This window comes from Neltuma alba, unplaced genomic scaffold, assembly GCF_004799145.2.
Source record: "Neltuma alba isolate B1F8T4 unplaced genomic scaffold, ASM479914v2 tig00000627_pilon, whole genome shotgun sequence".
Classification (NCBI taxonomy): Eukaryota; Viridiplantae; Streptophyta; class Magnoliopsida; order Fabales; family Fabaceae; genus Neltuma; species Neltuma alba.
Window position 1 is genome coordinate 1 of NW_021632122.1, and position 16,690 is coordinate 16,690.

Here is a 16,690-nt window from a genome sequence, read left to right on the forward strand (position 1 = left end):
TTAGTTGATTATTTATTTGAGGAAGATTAGGATTATTACCTTGATTAATTATGGTTTAGTGATAGCTAAGATTAATTATGTTATTTGATTAAGGATTAGTAAGTGATTAAGGTTAGCTACCCTAATTAATTAGTGATTAGTTATGATAATTGAAGGATGATTAATTAATGTGTTATCATGATTGGCTTAAGTATTGATTAAAGCTTAATCATATTGATTAGAGAATGATTAATGATTAATCATTTGATTAGAAAATGATTAATCATGTTAATTAAGGAATGAATAATGTTAATCATGTTGATTAGAGAATGATTAATGGTTAATCCAAAGGGATTAGTGATTTAATCTTAAAGGATTATGACTATGTGACTTGAGGACCTTAATTAAATATTGGATTAAGGACTAAGGGTTAGTGATTAACCAAGAAGCATGATTAATCATGGATTAAGGAGAATTCCAAGACCTTATTGAGGATTAAGGCTTGGTCAAACCAAGGTCAAAGGTATACAGAAATTATAATTGAAGGCACAAGGGTAGCATTATATTGAGAAAATGGTATACTGGATATGGAATTTACCATACCCTTACTGTATGGTTGATAGGCAACTCTTCTGGAAACCTAGGAGGATCTCCAGCAAGGGATCAAGGAGGAAACGTTAAGCAAGGAATTGAGGTAGCGTGAACTGCAATTATTTTGTTGATCTGCATTTGATGTATCTGCTATGTGTGTTTATGTGCCATGAGAATGTTTATGTACAGATGATGTGAACTCCTTGCAATGTATGCCTTGGCTCTTGCATGATTGAGTTTTGACCAGAATGATTATATGCTCCATGATATGATGACATGGATACAGAATGATTATAGCATGGCATAAAGACTAGAAATGTTATCTTATGCTGCATGTAGCATGACATCTTATGCATGTTGACTTGATGGTTGTATGTTCAATGCTACTGGGATTTCTATGAAATCTCATTCCTCCTATAACATGATATCCTAGGTGCCACTACTGCTAAGGAGAAGGAAAGGAAATAGTCATGGCTTGAAGAAGTTATGAATTATGTAATGTATTATACGGTTTTGAACTTTTCTCTTTCAAGCCATGTAAGCATACTATGTTCATAAATACATGATATGATACCCTTTTTGGAATGTATATTAATGATAGAGTAGCTTTATAAGTGATTATGGTATGATTATAGTGAAAAACGAAATGCTGTCAAATTAGTGAAAAAGGGGATAAAAATGGTCTAGATTTGACCAAACTTTGACCAACGAAGACCCTGGTCAAATGGTTGACTTTTTCCCTGAAATTTGGTATGCAAATAGATCTTATTTTTCCCTTTAAAATGAGTGGTAAAGCGTCACAATCGGAGCTCTGTGTAAGAAGTTATGCCTTTCCGAAGTTAGGCAAAAATCCTGGAAAATAGAAAAATGACCAAATGAACAGTACTTTTCGAAATTGAAAACGAATGCGTTTCTGATTAAAGCGGAACCTGAGGTCATTTTTCCTTGATAGATGATGTTAAGAGCTTCGAGTGAGACTTGGAACGACCTCGTTTCGATTTTTCTAGAATTAGTTATGATTTTTCAAAGTTATGCCAAGTTTAAGGTTACGGTGAATAGTAATGCGGGAAAAGAAATTTTCAAATTCAGGTTTTTCAACCCGGTAACCTTAGATTGCGCTTCCGAATGTCTTAACTTGGCACAATATAAGGTCGTAAACGTAAGGTGTTACATTTATGGTATCAGAGCACATGGTTCTGGCACACAGAACAAATTTTGATATTTTGTATGCTCTGCATTTTAAGGAAAGCATGTGATAGTGCTTATTAATGAGTTCATTTGGTCATTAGGATTACAGAAAAGCTCAGGTAATGGCTGTTTGTAGTGGAAGTGGAAAATCCGGAGAGACCATCAGCAAGGTCATGCCCGGTGAGCGATATCCATGGTGGTATGATGAGACATGGTGGTACGAGGACATTGAGAGGTATGGAGAGCTTAGCACTAAATCCCCAGCTACTCAGGTAGATTACTTCGGTTTCAAGGGGAAGGCTCTAGAGAAAGACATTGCCACTGTTGCCTCTAATAATATAGCTCCAGTTGTTAAGATGCCTACTAAGGATGAAGCAGGTCCAAGTAAAATCCCTATACCTGAAATTAAGAAAGAGTTCCAATGCCTCCTCCCTCAGCTAGTTCAAGAATTCCAGTTTAGAAGCCGTTTCATTAGGCCATATGAGCACCAGGAAGCTGATGTATACTTAAGGTTCTTAGAGGACATTAAGAGCCTTTATTATTGGGTGACTAGAGAGGATCATACTTTGGGAAATGAAGATTGGATCCTAGCCCTGTTCCATGTAATCCCCAAGACATGGAAATGGAATGAAGGAATCAATGAGATATGTAATCGCCTAACCAGATGCACTTTCCTGGAGATGGTCGACGCCATAGAGACTTTTGTATGGGCTACTTTTCCATGAGCTGGTCATGGTCAATGCTAGACTGATGATGTATATAGTGTAAATAGTTTTGGACTGTATATAAGTTAGGCTAACTGCTAAAAACTCTGTGTAACCCTTGTGTTGCTGTACAAATGTTTGTTATATAAATAAGAAGGGTATGTTTATATGATAAATGATTAAAGAGTTCCTTTATTCTCCCATAGTTAATTAAAGAACAAGCGAAATGGTGAGAACACGGAGAGGAGCAAGAAACACTCCTGAGGAACCACATAGAGATCCTATCCAGCAAGTAATGAATAGGCTGGATGAGCAACAACGAGTCGTACAGCAACTACAAGAGGCACAGTTACGGCAGCAAGAAGAGAGAGACGCCGTTATAGCAGCAGCGGTAGCAGCAGCGATTGCTCAGTTACGACAACCTGAGCAAATGCAAGCTGAAGCGACCCCACAAGTCCAACAGCAAGTACCTGAAGAGCAAGCAGGAGTGGCTGAAAATCAAGAAGATATTCAGCAGTGGATTACGAAATTTTGCAAGCATAATCCGCCAGAGTTCAAGGGTTCATTGGAACCACAAGTAGCTGAAGATTGGATTACCCGACTGGAGAAGATCTTTCGGGTAATGGGATGCTCATCTGAGGTTAAAGCTCAGATGGCAATTTATAAGCTAGAGAAAGAAGCAGATCAGTGGTGGAACAACACTGAGTTGGTACTGCAAGCCAACAACACCCCAATAACATGGGAGGTGTTCAAAGAAAGATTCTATCAGAAGTACTTTCCCCGATCAGCACAGGATAAAATGGAAGCTGAATTCCTAGTGTTGCAGCAGGGGAATAATGAAACTTTTGATGATTACTTAGCAAAGCACATTCGGCTGTCCCGTTATTCTGCTTATTTAAAACGTCTCAATGATGAACGGTGGAATACGGAGAAGCTGGTCAGAGGATTAAAGCCAGCATTAAGAGAGGTCGTGGCGCCTCAGCAGATCGAGAGTTTTAACAAGGCAGTAGAAGTCTGCCGTATTACTGAAGCAAGTCAAAATCATCGAGGAATGATGCCGATAGCTTTGAAAGCTGAGAGACCCCCATCGAGGCCGAATCAAGAAGGAACCTCTTATGTTAATAAAAAGAGGAAGAGGCCTGGCTTTGGCAGAAAGATGAGAAGAGGAGCAGACGACCTGAAGGGTTTGATATCACACGAAGGGCCAAGGAATGTGAGAAGTGTGGCAAGAATCATGGCGACAGGCCATGTTTATTTGGCCAGAACGTGTGCTATAGATGTGGGAGACCAGGACACTTTTCAAAGGAATGTCCACAAGGGGCAGAAGGGACGAGACAGCAGACCCAAGGCAGGGTGTTTGCCCTTACACAGGAAGAGGCCCGTAAGTCACCTGACATGATCCAAGGTACGATCACTGTTAATGATTGCCTTGTGTATGCCATGTTTGACTCAGGTGCTAGCCATTCCTTTATATCACATGATTGTGTTGGGCGATTGGGTTTGACTGTTGATACCTTGCCATATGATATTGTTGTTTCTACTCCCACTAGTCCTAAAGTTGTGACTTCTAAAGCATGCCTGAATTGTGTGGTCTGTTATCAGCATTGTTGCACTATCATTGACTTGATATGCATGCCTTTTCGTGACATTGAGGTGATAATTGGTTTGAATTGGTTATCTGCCAATAACATACTTCTAGATTGTGGTAAGAAAACGTTAGTATTACCCTCTAAGGAAGAAATCCCTAGAAAAGAAGTAAGTCTAAATTTTATAACTGAAGCCGAAGCGAGTAGATGCTTACGGCACGGATGTCAAGGATATTTTGTATTCTTCTCAATTCGAGCAGAGGTAGAAGAAGGAATTGAAGAAATACCGATAGTGAAAGACTTCCCAGAGGTATTTCCAACAGAGATCAGTGGACTTCCGCCAGAGCGAGAAGTGGAGTTCACGATTGATCTTGTACCAGGGACAAAACCAATATCCAAAGCTCCATATCGAATGGCTCCCAACGAAATGGTTGAGCTAAAGAGACAAATTGAGGAGCTGTTGGAGAAGGGTTTTATAAGACCAAGTGTATCTCCCTGGGGTGCTCCAGTACTCTTTGTGAAAAAGAAAGACGGTAGTCTAAGGCTATGCATTGACTATCGAGAGCTAAACAAGGTGACGATAAAGAATAAATACCCTCTGCCGCGAATTGATGATCTGTTAGACCAACTGGCAGGAGCAACGGTGTTTTCCAAGATCGATCTACGATCGGGATATCATCAGCTGCGGATAAAGACAGAAGATGTTTCGAAGACTGCATTTAGGACCCGATACGGACACTATGAGTTCTTAGTGATGCCGTTTGGATTGACAAATGCACCTGCTATTTTCATGGACTACATGAACCGGATTTTTAGACCATACTTAGATCTGTTTGTAGTAGTTTTTATTGATGACATACTAGTGTACTCCAAAACTCAAGAAGAGCATGAGCAGCACTTGAGAATTGTGCTGAGTACACTGAAGGAGAAACAACTCTACGCCAAGCTCAGTAAATGTGAGTTTTGGTTAAAGGAAGTTAAATTCCTAGGCCATGTGATTAACCATGAAGGTGTGGCCGTAGATCCCAGTAAAGTTGAATCAGTACTAACTGGGAGCAGCCTAAGACAGTGACAGAGATACGAAGTTTCTTAGGGCTGGCAGGTTACTATAGGAGATTTATCCAGGACTTTTCTAGAATTGCCCAAGCGCTGACAAAGCTAACCAGGAAGAACCAGCAGTTCTTGTGGGACGAGAAATGTGAGGCAAGTTTTCAAGAGCTGAAGCGAAGGCTAACCTCTACCCCAGTACTAGTTATCCCCGATCCAACACTACCATATGTAGTGTACACAGATGCTAGCAAACAGGGATTGGGATGTGTACTGATGCAGCAGGGAAGAGTTGTTGCCTACGCCTCGCGCCAATTAAAACCTCACGAAGAAAATTACCCCACTCATGACCTGGAGCTTGCAGCGATAGTGTATGCCTTGAAGATATGGAGGCATTATTTGTATGGGGCAACTATAGAATTGTTCTGTGATCACAAGAGTCTCAAGTACCTGCAAGACCAGAAAGAACTTAACATGAGACAGAGGAGATGGATGGAGTTGTTGAAAGATTATGACTATCAGATCAAGTATCATCCGGGAAAAGCCAATGTAGTGGCTGATGCTTGAGCAGAAAAGTGGTGCAAGTAGCTACCCTCATGATCAAAGAGGGTGATCTGTTAGAAGATATAAGAGATTGGGGTCCTATTTATCACATGCAGTTAACAGCAGATGATGTGGCTAATGAGCCATTAGTGCAGAGAACAACTGTTGATGTGATAAGACAAATTAAAGAAGCTCAAAGAGGAGATCCGTTAGCAAAGACCCTTCGAGCTAAAGTCTTGAGCAATGAGGCAAAAGATTTCGAGATCTCAACAGAGGGAGTAATAGAATTCAGAGGAAGATCGTATGTTCCTCCTGTAGATGATCTCAGGAAGCAAATCCTAGATGAGGCACATAAAAGCAAATATACGATTCATCCAGGAATGACCAAGATGTATCAAGACATCAAGTCATTGTTTTGGTGGCCTGGTATGAAACGAGATGTCACTGAGTATGTGACAAAGTGCCTTACATGCCAAAAGGTGAAGACGGAACACCAGAAGCCGTCAGGATTTTTACAACCCCTTAGTATTCCTGAATGGAAGTGGGACAGTATCTCTATGGACTTCATAGTAGGACTACCTCGTACGTCGTCAGGATACGATGCAATATGGGTCATAGTTGATAGACTGACGAAGTCGGCCCATTTCTTGGCGATTAATGTTAAATATTCGCCAGAGAAGTTAGCGAGGTTATACATTAAAGAGATCGTAAGATTACATGGGGTTCCAGAGTACATTGTGTCTGACAGGGATCCAAGATTCATGTCGAGATTCTGGAAAGCAGTGCAAGAAGCCATGGGCACGGTACTGAGTTTCAGTACAGCTTATCATCCGCAAACGGACGGACAAACAGAACGAACGATACAGACACTAGAAGATATGCTGAGAGCGTGCGTTTTGGATTTCAAAGGAAGCTGGGATGAATATCTGCCTTTGGCAGAATTCGCGTACAACAACAGTTACCATTCCAGTATCCAGATGGCACCATACGAGGCATTGTACGGGAGAAAGTGCAGATCCCCGCTTTGTTGGGCAGAACTCGGAGAGAGAAAAATTTGGGGTCCAGATATAGTAGATCGTACCTCTGAACAGATTAAACAGATCAAACAGAGGTTACTCACGGCTCAAAGCAGACAGAAGAGCTACGCCGACAGTAGGAGAAAGCCGTTAGAGTTCGAGGTTGGAGACCATGTCTTCCTGAAGGTATCTCCAACTACCGGAGTAGGACGATCTATTAAGGCGAGAAAGCTGACGCCTAAATATGTGGGACCATTCCAAATACTCTCAAAGGTAGGACCTGTAGCCTATCGACTGGCCTTACCCCCGAACTTAAGTCAGTTGCACAACGTCTTCCATGTTTCCCAGTTGAAGAAGTACAATCCGGATCCAGAACATGTGCTAGAATATGATCAGATTGAGCTAAAGAACAATCTGACATTTGAAGTAAGACCAGAACGCATAGTGGATCGGAAAGTCAAGCAGCTGAGGAACAAAGGAATCCCTTTGGTCAAAGTGATTTGGAAAGATCTAAATCAAGAAGAGGCCACGTGGGAAAAGGAGGACGAGATGAGGAGCAAGTATCCAGAGCTCTTCACATAAGGTATGTGTTAAAATTTCGAGGACGAAATTTATTTTTAGGGGGGAAGAAATGTCACACCCTGATAATTTTATTCTAACTGATGAATGATTTGTGACTGACTAAGGCCAAGTAGTATAGTAGACTGGTAGAGGATCCAGGCTATGAGGAAAAATCAGGATAGGGACATAACGGTCATTTCTGAAAAGATCAGTTAAGAAAGGGCAGTATTGGAAATAATGTCCAAATTTCCTGAAAAATTCCCAGAAAATTATGAAAAATAGAAAGGAGGGTACAGAATAATGTTTGAGGCTTAGAAGATGAATATGAGATTAAAAATAATTTATCAGGAAATTATATGTAATTATTGGAATTTTTGGCTAATTAAGGAAAATTAGCCAATTTCCATTATTTAAAATATATAGAGGCCTCAAAAATTCAAGGAAAAATATGGATAAATTATGTGACATATTATCCTAATTTATAAAATTATTTCCCACCTTTGGATGTACAAAGGTTAGCTTAAAGGATATTTATTACCGAATTATTATCGGTAGAATAGTGATTTTTGACAGAATAAAATTTAGAAAATTATAGAGGGAGATAGAACTTGAGAAAAATCATGGATTACCCTTGGAATGAGGGGAATTTAATGAGGTGTTGAAATCGAAATTTTGTGACAGTAAATTGGACAGGATTGTTGGAAAATCGGACCGGAAATACACAAATAATCAGTGGATTGCACTGATTATTGGATGAGTCATATTTTTCCAATATTAAGAGCAATAATTCGGCCAAAATTAGAAGGAGAGGACAAAGTTGGAATTTTCCACATTGTTCAAGGGCATAAAGGGAAATAAGAGACAAAATAATAAAATAATATTTATTTTCCACATGAAAATCACATGGTGATTAGGTGTCCCTACATGTGTCACTTTCTTATGGTGAGTGCCCTAAGATTTGTCCACGTGTAAAGTAGAAAAAAATGAACGGCCGAGATCGCATCTTTTTCCCGAAGGGCATTTTCGGCATTTTGAAATATCAAGGCCTATAAATACCCCCCCTTTCATGAAGAATTCGGCCAAGAGGTGTTTGTTGGGAGAGAATTTTGTGTTCTTGAGTTCTAGGAGAGAGAAAGGAAGAAAGAAGAGAGAGAAAGAGAGACAGCAAGCTTAATCACCTCTAATCGCCGATTAAGCGCTAATTAAGGTATGTTTATCTCCCTAAGTGTTAATTATTTTTAGTTGATTATTTATTTGAGGAAGATTAGGATTAATTACCTTGATTAATTATGGTTTAGTGATAGCTAAGATTAATTATGTTATTTGATTAAGGATTAGTAAGTGATTAAGGTTAGCTACCCTAATTAATTAGTGATTAGTTATGATAATTGAAGGATGATTAATTATGGGTAATCATGTTGATTAAGTATTGATTAAAGCTTAATCATATTGATTAGAGAATGATTAATGATTAATCATATTGATTAGAAAATGATTAATCATGTTAATTAAGGAATGAATAATGGTTAATCATGTTGATTAGAGAATGATTAATGGTTAATCCAAAAAGGGATTAGTGATTTAATCTTAAAGGATTATGACTATGTGACTTGAGGACCTTAATTAAATATTGGATTAAGGACTAAGGGTTAGTGATTAACCAAGGAAGCATGATTAATCATGGATTAAGGAAGAATTCCAAGACCTTAATTGAGGATTAAGGCTTGGTCAAACCAAGGTCAAAGGTATACAGAAATTATAATTGAAGGACACAAGGGTAGCATTATATTGAGAAAGAATGGTATACTGGATATGGAATTTACCATACCCTTACTGTATGGTTGATAGGCAACTCTCCTGGAAACCTAGGAGGATCTCCAGCAAGGGATCAAGGAGGAAACGTTAAGCAAGGAATTGAGGTAGCGTGAACTGCAATTATTTTGTTGATCTGCATTTGATGTATCTGCTATGTGTGTTTATGTGCCATGAGAATGTTATGTACAGATGATGTGAACTCCTTGCAATGTATGCCTTGGCTCTTGCATGATTGAGTTTTGACCAGAATGATTATATGCTCCATGATATGATGACATGGATACAGAATGATTATAGCATGGCATAAAGACTAGAAATGTTATCTTACTGCATGTAGCATGACATCTTATGCATGTTGACTTGATGGTTGTATGTTCAATGCTACTGGGATTTCTATGAAATCTCATCCCTCCTATAACATGATATCCTAGGTGCCACTACTGCTAAGGAGAAAGGAAAGGAAATAGTCATGGCTTGAAGAAGTTATGAATTATGTAATGTATTATACGGTTTTGAACTTTTCTCTTTCAAGCCATGTAAGCATACTATGTTCATAAATACATGATATGATACCCTTTTTGGAATGTATATTAATGATAGAGTAGCTTTATAAGTGATTATGGTATGATTATAGTGAAAAACGAAATGCTGTCAAAATTAGTGAAAAAAGGGGATAAAAATGGTCTAGATTTGACCAAACTTTGACCAACGAAGACCCTGGTCAAATGGTTGACTTTTCCCCTGAAATTTGGTATGCAAATAGATCTTATTTTTCCCTTTAAAATGAGTGGTAAAGCGTCCCAATCGGAGTTCTGTGTAAGAAGTTATGCCTTTCCGAAGTTAGGCAAAAATCCTGGAAAATAGAAAAATGACCAAATGAACAGTACTTTTCGAAATTGAAAACGAATGCGTTTCTGATTAAAGCGGAACCTGAGGTCATTTTTCCTTGATAGATGATGTTAAGAGCTTCGAGTGAGACTTGGAACGACCTCATTTCGATTTTTCTAAAATTAGCTATGATTTTTCAAAGTTATGCCAAGTTTAAGGTTACGGTGAATAGTAATGCGGCAAAAGAAATTTTCAAATTCAGGTTTTTCAACCTGGTAACCTTAGATTGCGCTTCCGAATGTCTTAACTTGGCACAACATAAGGTCGTAAACGTAAGGTGTTACAGGTAACCCATGGGAAGCCGCCCTGTTGCGCCCCTTGTTTTTGCATCCAGACTTTCGTGCGGGTCTAATATAACCAATGATTGCGCCTCTCCTGCCGGGTGCGATCATATTAGCACTAATGCACCGGATCCAACCGGAACACCGCAGTTCAGCGTGCTTGGGCTAGAGTAGTACTGAGATGGGTAACCTCCTGGGAAGTCCTCGTGTTGCGCCCCTCTTTTCTGCCACCCATAATTCGTGCGAGTCCAGGGCTCACAGCTAAGCGTGCCTAGGCGGGAGAACCGCTGGGATGGGTGACCCCCTGGGAAGCCGTCCTGTTGCGCCCCTCTATTTTGCATCCAGACTTTCGTGCGAGTCTAATATAACCAATGATTGCGCCTCTCTTGCCGGGTGCGATCATACCAGCACTAATTCACCGGATCCCATCAGAACTCCGCACTTCACCGTGCTTGGGCTAGAGTAGTACTGGGATGGGTGACCTCGTGGGAAGTCCTCGTGTTGCGCCCCTCTTTTCTGCGACCCAAAATTCGTTCGAGTCCCGGGCTCACAGCTAAGCGTGCCTAGGCGGGAGAACCGCTGGGATGGGTGACCCCCTCTGAAGCCGCCCTGTTGCGCCGCTTGTTTTTGCATCCAGACTTTCGTGCGGGTCTAATATAACCAATGATTGCGCCTCTCCTGCCGGGTGCGATCATACCAGCACTAATGCACCGGATCCCATCAGAACTCTGCAATTCAGCGTGCTTGGGCTAGAGTAGTACTGGGATGGGTAACCTCCTAGGAAGTCCTCGTGTTGCGCCCCTCTTTTCTGCGACCCAAAATCCGTGCGAGTCCCGGGCTCACAGCTAAGCGTGCCGAGGCGGGAGTACCGCTGAAATGGGTAACCCATGGGAAGCCGCCCTGTTGCGCCCCTTGTTTTGGCATCCAGACTTTCGTGCGGGTGTAATATAACCATTGATTGCGCCTCTCCTGCCGGGTGCGATCATAGCAACACTAATGCACCGGATCCTACCGGAACACCGCAGTTCAGCGTGCTTGGGCTAAAGTAGTACTGGGATGGGTAACCTCCTGGGAAGTCCTCGTGTTGCGCCCCTCTTTTCTGCCACCCAAAATTCGTGCGAGTCCCGGGCTCACAGCTAAGCGTGCCTAGGCGGGAGAACCGCTGGGATGGGTGACCCCCTGGGAAGCCGCCCTGTTGCACCCCTTGTTTTTGCATCCAGACTTTCGTGCGGGTCTCATATAACCAATGATTGCGCCTCTCCTGCCGGGTGCGATCATATTAGCATTATGCACCGGATCCCACTGGAACTCTGCAATTCAGCGTGCATGGGCTAGAGTAGTACTGGGATGGGTGACCTCCTAGGAAGTCCTCGTGTTGCGCCCCTCTTTTCTGCCACCCAAAATCCGTGCGAGTCCCGGGCTCACAGCTAAGCGTGCCGAGGCGGGAGTACCGCTGAAATGGGTAACCCATGGGAAGCCGCCCTGTTGCGCCCCTTGTTTTGGCATCCAGACTTTCGTGCGGGTGTAATATAACCATTGATTGCGCCTCTCCTGCCGGGTGCGATCATAGCAACACTAATGCACCGGATCCCACCGGAACACCGCAGTTCAGCGTGCTTGGGCTAGAGTAGTACTGAGATGGGTAACCTCCTGGGAAGTCCTCGTGTTGCGCCCCTCTTTTCTGCCACCCATAATTCGTGCGAGTCCAGGGCTCACAGCTAAGCGTGCCTAGGCGGGAGAACCGCTGGGATGGGTGACCCCCTGGGAAGCCGTCCTGTTGCGCCCCTCTATTTTGCATCCAGACTTTCGTGCGGGTCTAATATAACCAATGATTGCGCCTCTCCTGCCGGGTGCGATCATACCAGCACTAATTCACCGGATCCCATCAGAACTCCGCACTTCAGCGTGCTTGGGCTAGAGTAGTACTGGGATGGGTGACCTCCTGGGAAGTCCTCGTGTTGCGCCCCCCTTTTCTGCCACCCAAAATCCGTGCGAGTCCCGGGCTCACAGCTAAGCGTGCCTAGGCGGGAGTACCGCTGGGATGGGTGACCCCCTGGGAAGCCGCCCTGTTGCGCCCGTTGTTTTTGCATCCAGACTTTCGTGCGGGTCTAATATAACCAATGATTGCGCCTCTCCTGCCGGGTGCGATCATACCAGCACTAATGCACCGGATCCCATCAGAACTCTGCAATTCAGCGTGCTTGGGCTAGAGTAGTACTGGGATGGGTAACCTCCTAGGAAGTCCTCGTGTTGCGCCCCTCTTTTCTGCCACCCAAAATCCGTGCGAGTCCCGGGCTCACAGCTAAGCGTGCCGAGGCGGGAGTACCGCTGAAATGGGTAACCCATGGGAAGCCGCCCTGTTGCGCCCCTTGTTTTGGCATCCAGACTTTCGTGCGGGTGTAATATAACCAATTGATTGCGCCTCTCCTGCCGGGTGCGATCATAGCAACACTAATGCACCGGATCCCACCGGAACACCGCAGTTCAGCGTGCTTGGGCTAGAGTAGTACTGGGATGGGTAACCTCCTGGGAAGTCCTCGTGTTGCGCCCCTCTTTTCTGCCACCCAAATTCGTGCGAGTCCCGGGCTCACAGCTAAGCGTGCCTAGGCGGGAGAACCGCTGGGATGGGTGACCCCCTGGGAAGCCGCCCTGTTGCACCCCTTGTTTTTGCATCCAGACTTTCGTGCGGGTCTCATATAACCAATGATTGCGCCTCTCCTGCCGGGTGCGATCATATTAGCATTATGAACCGGATCCCACTGGAACTCTGCAATTCAGCGTGCATGGGCTAGAGTAGTACTGGGATGGGTGACCTCCTAGGAAGTCCTCGTGTTGCGCCCCTCTTTTCTGCCACCCAAAATCCGTGCGAGTCCCGGGCTCACAGCTAAGCGTGCCGAGGCGGGAGTACCGCTGAAATGGGTAACCCATGGGAAGCCGCCCTGTTGCGCCCCTTGTTTTGGCATCCAGACTTTCGTGCGGGTGTAATATAACCAATTATTGCGCCTCTCCTGCCGGGTGCGATCATAGCAACACTAATGCACCGGATCCCACCGGAACACCGCAGTTCAGCGTGCTTGGGCTAGAGTAGTACTGGGATGGGTAACCTCCTGGGAAGTCCTCGTGTTGCGCCCCTCTTTTCTGCCACCCAAAATTCGTGCGAGTCCTGGGCTCACAGCTAAGCGTGCCTAGGCGGGAGAACCGCTGGGATGGGTGACCCCCTGGGAAGCCGTCCTGTTGCGCCCCTCTATTTTGCATCCAGACTTTCGTGCGGGTCTAATATAACCAATGATTGCGCCTCTCCTGCCGGGTGCGATCATACCAGCACTAATGCACCGGATCCCATCAGAACTCTGCAATTCAGCGTGCTTGGGCTAGAGTAGTACTGGGATGGGTAACCTCCTAGGAAGTCCTCGTGTTGCGGCCCTCTTTTCTGCGACCCAAAATCCGTGCGAGTCCCGGGCTCACAGCTAAGCGTGCCGAGGCGGGAGTACCGCTGAAATGGGTAACCCATGGGAAGCCGCCCTGTTGCGCCCCTTGTTTTGGCATCCAGACTTTCGTGCGGGTGTAATATAACCATTGATTGCGCCTCTCCTGCCGGGTGCGATCATAGCAACACTAATGCACCGGATCCCACCGGAACACCGCAGTTCAGCGTGCTTGGGCTAGAGTAGTACTGGGATGGGTGACCTCCTGGGAAGTCCTCGTGTTGCGCCCCTCTTTTCTCTGCGACCCAAAATTCGTGCGAGTCCCGGGCTCACAGCTAAGCGTGCCTAGGCGGGAGAACCGCTGGGATGGGTGACCCCCTGGGAAGCCGCCCTGTTGCGCCCCTTGTTTTTGCATCCAGACTTTCGTGCGGGTCTAATATAACCAATGATTGCGCCTCTCCTGCCGGGTGCGATCATACCAGCACTAATGCACCGGATCCCATCAGAACTCTGCAATTCAGCGTGCTTGGGCTAGAGTAGTACTGGGATGGGTGACCTCCTAGGAAGTCCTCGTGTTGCGCCCCTCTTTTCTGCGACCCAAAATCCGTGCGAGTCCCGGGCTCACAGCTAAGCGTGCCTAGGCGGGAGAACCGCTGGGATGGGTGACCCCCTGGGAAGCCGCCCTGTTGCGCCCCTTGTTTTTGCATCCAGACTTTCGTGCGGGTCTAATATAACCAATGATTGCGCCTCTCCTGCCGGGTGCGATCATACCAGCACTAATGCACCGGATCCCATCAGAACTCTGCAATTCAGCGTGCTTGGGCTAGAGTAGTACTGGGATGGGTGACCTCCTGGGAAGTCCTCGTGTTGCGCCCCTCTTTTCTGCCACCCAAAATTCGTGCGAGTCCCGGGCTCACAGCTAAGCGTGCCTAGGCGGGAGAACCGCTGGGATGGGTGACCCCCTGGGAAGCCGCCCTGTTGCGCCCCTTGTTTTTGCATCCAGACTTTCGTGCGGGTCTAATATAACCAATGATTGCGCCTCTCCTGCCGGGTGCGATCATATTAGCATTATGCACCGGATCCCACAGGAACTCTGCAATTCAGCGTGCATGGGCTAGAGTAGTACTGGGATGGGTGACCTCCTAGGAAGTCCTCGTGTTGCGCCCCTCTTTTCTGCCACCCAAAATCCGTGCGAGTCCCGGGCTCACAGCTAAGCGTGCCGAGGCGGGAGTACCGCTGGGATGGGTAACCCATGGGAAGCCGCCCTGTTGCGCCCCTTTTTTTGGCATCCAGACTTTCGTGCGGGTCTAATATAACCATTGATTGCGCCTCTCCTGCCGGGTGCGATCATAGCAACACTAATGCACCGGATCCCACCGGAACACCGCAGTTCAGCGTGCTTGGGCTAGAGTAGTACTGGGATGGGTAACCTCCTGGGAAGTCCTCGTGTTGCGCCCCTCTTTTCTGCCACCCAAAATTCGTGCGAGTCCCGGGCTCACAGCTAAGCGTGCCTAGGCGGGAGAACCGCTGGGATGGGTGACCCCCTGGGAAGCCGCCCTGTTGCGCCCCTTGTTTTTGCATCCAGACTTTCGTGCGGGTCTAATATAACCAATGATTGCGCCTCTCCTGCCGGGTGCGATCATACCAGCACTAATGCACCGGATCCCATCAGAACTCTGCAATTCAGCGTGCATGGGCTAGAGTAGTACTGGGATGGGTGACCTCCTAGGAAGTCCTCGTGTTGCGCCCCTCTTTTCTGCCACCCAAAATCCGTGCGAGTCCCGGGCTCACAGCTAAGCGTGCCTAGGCGGGAGTACCGCTGGGATGGGTGACCCCCTGGGAAGCCGCCCTGTTGCGCCCCTTGTTTTGCATCCAGACTTTCGTGCGGGTCTAATATAACCAATGATTGCGCCTCTCCTGCCGGGTGCGATCATACAACAGCACTAATGCACCGGATCCCACAGAACACCGCAGTTCAGCGTGCTTGGGCTAGAGTAGTACTGGGATGGGTACCTCCTGGGAAGTCCTCGTGTTGCGCCCCTCTTTTCTGCCACCCAAAATTCGTGCGAGTCCCGGGCTCACAGCTAAGCGTGCCTAGGCGGGAGAACCGCTGGGATGGGTGACCCCCTGGAAGCCGCCCTGTTGCGCCCCTTGTTTTTGCATCCAGACTTTCGTGCGGGTCTAATATAACCAATGATTGCGCCTCTCCTGCCGGGTGCGATCATACCAGCACTAATGCACCGGATCCCATCAGAACTCTGCAATTCAGCGTGCTGGGCTAGAGTAGTACTGGGATGGGTGACCTCCTAGGAAGTCCTCGTGTTGCGCCCCTCTTTTCTGCCACCCAAATTCGTGCGAGTCCCGGGCTCACAGCTAAGCGTGCCTAGGCGGGAGAACCGCTGGGATGGGTGACCCCCTGGGAAGCCGCCCTGTTGCCCCCTTGTTTTTGCATCCAGACTTTCGTGCGGGTCTAATATACCAATGATTGCGCCTCTCCTGCCGGGTGCGATCATACCAGCACTAATGCACCGGATCCCATCAGAACTCTGCAATTCAGCGTGCTTGGGCTAGAGTAGTACTGGGATGGGTACCTCCTGGAAGTCCTCGTGTTGCGCCCCTCTTTTCTGCCCCCAAAATCGTGCGAGTCCCGGGCTCACAGCTAAGCGTGCCTAGGCGGGAGAACCGCTGGGATGGGTGACCCCCTGGGAAGCCGCCCTGTTGCGCCCCTTGTTTTTGCATCCAGACTTTCGTGCGGGTCTCATGTAACCAATGATTGCGCCTCTCCTGCCGGGTGCGATCATATTAGCATTATGCACCGGATCCCACTGGAACTCTGCAATTCAGCGTGCATGGGCTAGAGTAGTACTGGGATGGGTGACCTCGTGGGAAGTCCTCGTGTTGCGCCCCTCTTTTCTGCCCCAAAATCCGTGCGAGTCCCGGGCTCACAGCTAAGCGTGCCTAGGCGGGAGAACCGCTGGGATGGTGACCCCTGGGAAGCCGCCCTGTTGCGCCCCTTTTTTTGCATCCAGACTTTCGTGCGGGTCTAATATAACCAATGATTGCGCC

General features: G+C 46.1%; 8 non-coding genes and 14 pseudogenes across 8 annotated transcripts; all 22 read left to right on the top strand.

Annotated features, from left to right (window-relative positions):
* Positions 1-10,298: 10,298 nt before the first annotated feature.
* LOC114742604 (uncharacterized) lies at positions 10,299-10,417 on the top strand (annotated as a pseudogene).
* A 173-nt stretch (positions 10,418-10,590) lies between these two features.
* LOC114742311 (5S ribosomal RNA) lies at positions 10,591-10,709 on the top strand. The gene has a single exon (XR_003739851.1). It is a non-coding gene; the product is annotated as a 5S ribosomal RNA (ribosomal RNA).
* Positions 10,710-10,882: 173 nt separating this feature from the next.
* On the top strand, positions 10,883-11,001 carry LOC114743040 (5S ribosomal RNA). The gene has a single exon (XR_003739954.1). It is a non-coding gene; the product is annotated as a 5S ribosomal RNA (ribosomal RNA).
* Positions 11,002-11,173: 172 nt separating this feature from the next.
* On the top strand, positions 11,174-11,292 carry LOC114742675 (uncharacterized; annotated as a pseudogene).
* A 173-nt stretch (positions 11,293-11,465) lies between these two features.
* LOC114742680 (uncharacterized) lies at positions 11,466-11,583 on the top strand (annotated as a pseudogene).
* A 172-nt stretch (positions 11,584-11,755) lies between these two features.
* LOC114742612 (uncharacterized) lies at positions 11,756-11,874 on the top strand (annotated as a pseudogene).
* Positions 11,875-12,047: 173 nt separating this feature from the next.
* On the top strand, positions 12,048-12,166 carry LOC114742865 (5S ribosomal RNA). The gene has a single exon (XR_003739911.1). It is a non-coding gene; the product is annotated as a 5S ribosomal RNA (ribosomal RNA).
* A 173-nt stretch (positions 12,167-12,339) lies between these two features.
* LOC114743046 (5S ribosomal RNA) lies at positions 12,340-12,458 on the top strand. The gene has a single exon (XR_003739955.1). It is a non-coding gene; the product is annotated as a 5S ribosomal RNA (ribosomal RNA).
* Positions 12,459-12,631: 173 nt separating this feature from the next.
* LOC114742578 (uncharacterized) lies at positions 12,632-12,750 on the top strand (annotated as a pseudogene).
* Positions 12,751-12,922: 172 nt separating this feature from the next.
* Positions 12,923-13,040, top strand: LOC114742708 (uncharacterized; annotated as a pseudogene).
* A 172-nt stretch (positions 13,041-13,212) lies between these two features.
* On the top strand, positions 13,213-13,331 carry LOC114742583 (uncharacterized; annotated as a pseudogene).
* Positions 13,332-13,504: 173 nt separating this feature from the next.
* LOC114742359 (5S ribosomal RNA) lies at positions 13,505-13,623 on the top strand. The gene has a single exon (XR_003739864.1). It is a non-coding gene; the product is annotated as a 5S ribosomal RNA (ribosomal RNA).
* A 172-nt stretch (positions 13,624-13,795) lies between these two features.
* LOC114742529 (uncharacterized) lies at positions 13,796-13,914 on the top strand (annotated as a pseudogene).
* Positions 13,915-14,089: 175 nt separating this feature from the next.
* On the top strand, positions 14,090-14,208 carry LOC114742911 (5S ribosomal RNA). The gene has a single exon (XR_003739925.1). It is a non-coding gene; the product is annotated as a 5S ribosomal RNA (ribosomal RNA).
* A 173-nt stretch (positions 14,209-14,381) lies between these two features.
* Positions 14,382-14,500, top strand: LOC114742403 (5S ribosomal RNA). Its single transcript, XR_003739873.1, has one exon. It is a non-coding gene; the product is annotated as a 5S ribosomal RNA (ribosomal RNA).
* Positions 14,501-14,673: 173 nt separating this feature from the next.
* On the top strand, positions 14,674-14,791 carry LOC114742724 (uncharacterized; annotated as a pseudogene).
* A 172-nt stretch (positions 14,792-14,963) lies between these two features.
* Positions 14,964-15,082, top strand: LOC114742590 (uncharacterized; annotated as a pseudogene).
* A 173-nt stretch (positions 15,083-15,255) lies between these two features.
* On the top strand, positions 15,256-15,374 carry LOC114742963 (5S ribosomal RNA). Its single transcript, XR_003739937.1, has one exon. It is a non-coding gene; the product is annotated as a 5S ribosomal RNA (ribosomal RNA).
* A 172-nt stretch (positions 15,375-15,546) lies between these two features.
* Positions 15,547-15,665, top strand: LOC114742782 (uncharacterized; annotated as a pseudogene).
* Positions 15,666-15,837: 172 nt separating this feature from the next.
* LOC114742429 (uncharacterized) lies at positions 15,838-15,955 on the top strand (annotated as a pseudogene).
* A 170-nt stretch (positions 15,956-16,125) lies between these two features.
* On the top strand, positions 16,126-16,242 carry LOC114742536 (uncharacterized; annotated as a pseudogene).
* Positions 16,243-16,413: 171 nt separating this feature from the next.
* On the top strand, positions 16,414-16,531 carry LOC114742666 (uncharacterized; annotated as a pseudogene).
* The last annotated feature ends 159 nt before the right edge of the window (positions 16,532-16,690 follow it).